Source organism: Arachis hypogaea, chromosome 15 (genome assembly GCF_003086295.3).
Source record: "Arachis hypogaea cultivar Tifrunner chromosome 15, arahy.Tifrunner.gnm2.J5K5, whole genome shotgun sequence".
In the NCBI taxonomy this organism is placed as follows: Eukaryota; Viridiplantae; Streptophyta; class Magnoliopsida; order Fabales; family Fabaceae; genus Arachis; species Arachis hypogaea.
Window position 1 is genome coordinate 52423474 of NC_092050.1, and position 4769 is coordinate 52428242.

Consider the following 4769-nt stretch of genomic DNA (forward strand, 5'->3'; position numbering starts at 1 on the left):
AAACAGACTGCAGGGTCGGTATGTAAAAGTTGGAGTAGAACTCAACTACCCAAGAGAGATTGACCTGCCTTGGCTGTCTCCGTAGGAAACCCCATTGTCTTCGCTCAATTTGCGGCTCAACAAAGGCGGCAATATTGGACGGGAGGATAAGAAGGTATTCATTGTTATAGTCCCTTTCGGCTAGGATAGGGAACATCTGCTCACAGTAGCGATTGGGAAATCGCGCAGTGTTCTTTGCTGGAAAGGCTTTCTCCTTGTCGTCAACCTTTATTATCCTCTTAACTCTTTTTGTTGAGGGCTTGACTGCGGTTGAAGAAGGCTCTGCCACTAATGCTCTTTTAGTTCCTCTTCTTGCTGGTGGTTTGGAAGTAGCTTTCTCTTTTCCTTTCTTAGTGGCCATCCTGAAAGAAGGGAAGATAAAGGAATTTAAATTCAAAGAGATAGAGCAAGGAAGAGGGTATTGTAAGTGATAGTCAATGCACAATAAAGATAAATGGCATTAACACATGGTCCGGATTACATGTGAAAAGCTCATCACTGGCAATATAGCAAGTGCATGTAGGACAATGGAATGCAAGAGGTTTATTGGCATGCAGGCAAAGGCATGAGTAGCGTAGACCAAGCATTACTTTGTAACAAATCATCACGTTTGTATTGACAATTGAATTCAATTAATAAAATAATAAGGGAAAGTTGTCAAAAGCAAGCATTAAATAGTATAGTAATATAGAGAAGTGCATAATGCTATATGGGCATTTTCACAAACACATGGCATGCATGTTAAACAAGATATAAAAAGTATAAAATTGAACATGCAAGCAATCCCTTAAAAGTAATAATCGTCAATTAAATTGTAACAAGTCACAAGCATATAATGAGGGATAATGACTTAAAAAATTTCTAACACCATGTAAAAAGGGAAAAGAAGAATAAAGAAAAATAAAAGTTTGAAAAGAAAAAGAAAAGAAAAAGAGTATAATAATATATACATAATATAATAAGAATGATAGAAAAGAGAAGAAGGAAGAAGAAGGTAAGACCTTGTTAATGGTGGGGAGAGAGATAGAGAGTGAAAGGTGAGGTAGAAGGGGAAGGGGAAAGAAGAAAGAAGGAGGGAAAAGAAAAAATTAGGATTTGGAGGAAAGAAAGATAAGATAATTTGGCAATTGAGGTTTAGCTGTGTGCGCATGCGACGCGGCCGCCTGGGGCAGCGTTTGCGTGGGCACGCGTCAGGGAAGGGGACGCGATCGCGTCGGTTACGCGGTCGTGTGACCTATGTTGCGCTGCTGGTGCGAGTGCAGCCTCGCTCTAGCACAACTCTCTGTTTGATTTATTTTAATTGCCAAAATTGGGTGACGCGATCGCGTGGGTCATGCGATCGCGTGAGTGTGCGTCAGAGAATAATCACGCGGCCGCGTCGTTGACGCGGTCGCGTGACAAGGATTGTGCTTCCAGCACCAATCCAGCGCCACTCTCGCACAATATAGCATTGTGCACCCTTTTACATCGAAAATGCAGGGCACGCGGCCGCGTGGGGCACGCAGTCGCCTGGGAGGCCATGATTTCCATGCGACGCGGTCGCGTGGGTCAATTTGTGCCGTTGGCACGACTCCAGCGCTCCTCCTGCGTAACTTTCTGTTCATTTTTATTTTTTTGTACTCCTCCTGCCACTCGGACGCGTCGCTGGTGCGATCGCGTCGCGCGGCGAAATATTTATTTATTTAATTTTTTTTTTAAAAAGAAAGATAAAGTCATGCATATGAAAGAGCACGAAAGCACGAATAAAGAGAAGAGTTATTTAAAGAAGAAAAACTAAAAGTGAAGAAAAGAACGATCATACCGCGGTGGGTTGTCTCCCACCAAGCACTTTGGTTTTACGTCCGTAAGTTGGACACTCCAATAGCTCAATCTGCTGCGATGTGGGGATCTTCCAAGCGGAAGATCTCAAGCTCCTTATTTTTCTGCACCTTTTCACCATGGTACAGCTTTAGACATTGTCCATTAACCTTAATAAGTTCAGAGCTTGAAGGATGGCTTAGGTGATAAACTCCGTACGGTTCAACCTTCTCTATTCTGTATGGACCTTCTCATTTTGATCTCAACTTATCGATCATGAGCCTCATTCGAGATTTGTAAAGGAGAACAAAATCTCCAGGTTGGAACTCTCTCTTCTTGATGTTTTGATCGTGCACAGCTTTCATCTTTTCCTTGTATATTCTGGAGTTCTCATAAGCTTCCAGGCGAAGGTTCTCCAGTTCCTGCAGTTACAACTTTCTTTCAGCTCCAGCATTCTCAATTCCCATGTTGCACTCCTTAACTGCCCAGAAGGCTCTGTGTTCTATTTCAACTGGGAGATGGCAAGCTTTTCCATAAACCAAGCGGAAGGGACTCATCCCAATGGGTGTCTTGTATGCTGTTCTATATGCCCACAGTGCATCTTGTAGTCTGGTGCTCTAGTCTTTTCTATGAGGCTTTACTATCTTCTGCAAGATACGCTTAATTTCTCTGTTTGACACCTCGGCTTGCCCATTGGTTTGGGGATGGTAAGCTGTTGCAACTTTATGGATTATCCCATGCTTCTTCATCAATCATGTTAGTCTCCTGTTACAAAAATGGGTGCCTTGTTCGCTCACGATCGCTCGTGGTGATCCAAAGCGGCATATAATATGGTTTCTCACAAAGGAAACAACAGTGTTAGCATCATCAGTGCGGGTAGGAATTGCTTCCACCCATTTGGAAACATAATCCACAGCTAACAATATATAAAAATATCCACTAGAATTTGGAAATGGACCCATGAAGTCAATGCCCATACATCAAAAATTTCACAGAAAAGCATATATTGTTGAGGCATCTCATCCCTCTTGGATATGTTACCAAATTACTGGCATGGGTGACAAGATTTACAAAACTCAGCAGCATCTCTAAAAAGAGTAGGCCACCAGAATCCATAGTCTAAGATCTTTCTAGCTGTTCTTTGAGGGCCAAAGTATCCTCCACTCTCAGATGAGTGACAGGCCTCTAAAATGGACTGGAATTCTGATTGAGGTACACAACGTCTAATTATCTGGTCAGTGCCACATCTCCATAAATATGGGTCATCCCATATATAATATTTAGACTTGCTTTTCAGCTTGTCTCTTTGATGTTTAGAGAAATATGGAGGAAATGTGCGGTTAACTAAATAATTAGTAACAGGTGCATTCCAAGGGACTACCTCAGATACTGCTTGCAGGTTGTCAAAAGGAAAATTATCATCTATAGGAGTAGAATCATCCTTAATATGTTCAAGGCGACTCAAGTGGTCTGCTACTAAATTTTGATTGCCACTCCTATCCTTTATTTCTAAATCAAATTCTTGTAACAGTAGTATCCAACGTATAAGTCTTGGTTTGGATTCTTTTTTAGCTAATAGATACTTTAGAGCTGCATGGTCCAAATACACTACTACTCTAGTACCAAGTAAATAAGCTCAGAATTTATCCAGAGCGAAAACAATAGCAAGTAGCTCTTTCTCAGTAGTAGTATAATTGGACTGGGCAGTGTCTAAAGTCTTAGATGCATAGGCAATAACAAAAGGGTCCTTACCTTCACGCTGAGCCAGCGCTGCTCCTACTGCATGGTTGGAAGCATCGCACATGATTTCAAATGGCTGGCTCCAGTCTGGTCCTCTCATAATTGGAGCCTGAGTTAGAGCGGTCTTCAGCTTATCAAACGCTTGTTTGCAATCCTCACTGAACTCGAACACAATGTCCTTCTGCAGTAATCTGGATAAGGGAAGTGCCACCTTACTAAAGTCCTTAATAAATCTCCTGTAGAAACCTGCATGGCCAAGGAACGAACGGACTTCCCTCACAGAAGAGGGGTAAGGTAAACTAGAAATAACATTCACCTTTGCTGGGTCTACAGAAATGCCATTATTAGATACCACATGTCCTAATACAATCCCTTGCTTTACCATAAAGTGGCATTTTTCGAAATTCAATACAAGGTTTGTATTAACGCATCTATCTAATACTCTAGATAATCCATCTAAGCAAAGGTTAAAAGAATCACCATAAACGCTAAAATCATCCATAAAAACTTCCATACAGTCCTCAATAAGATCAGAGAAAAGACTCATCATACATCTTTGGAAAGTAGCTGGTGCATTGCACAAGCCAAAGGGCATTCTCTTATAAGCTTAAGCCCCAAAAAGACATGTAAAAGTAGTCTTTTCCTGATCCTCAGGAGCTATATGAATCTGGAAATAACCTGTGTAACCATCTAAAAAGCAATAATGTGATTTACCTGATAGGCGATCCAGCATTTGATCAATGAATGGAAGTGGGTAGTGATCCTTACGGGTAGCTTGGTTGAGACGCCTGTAGTCAATGCAGACTCTCCAAGAATTCTGAACTCTAGTTGCTATGAGCTCTCCATGCTCATTCTTCACTGTAGTGACTCCGGACTTCTTGGGCACCACTTGTACTAGGCTTACCCATTCACTGTCTGAAATGGGATATATGATACTGGCTTCCAATAGTCTGGTCACTTCCTTTTTGACAACTTCCAAGATGGTGGGATTCAATCTTCTTTGTGGTTGACGGACAGGTCTTGCTCCCTCTTCTAAAAATATTCTGTGCTCGCATACTTGAGGGTTAATTCCCACTATGTCTGCCAAACTCCACCCAATTGCCTTCTTATGCTTCCTCAGTACATCAAGTAACTACTCTTCTTGTTGAGAAGTCAGTTCCCTTGCAATAATAACCAGAAGCTTCTGCTCATCC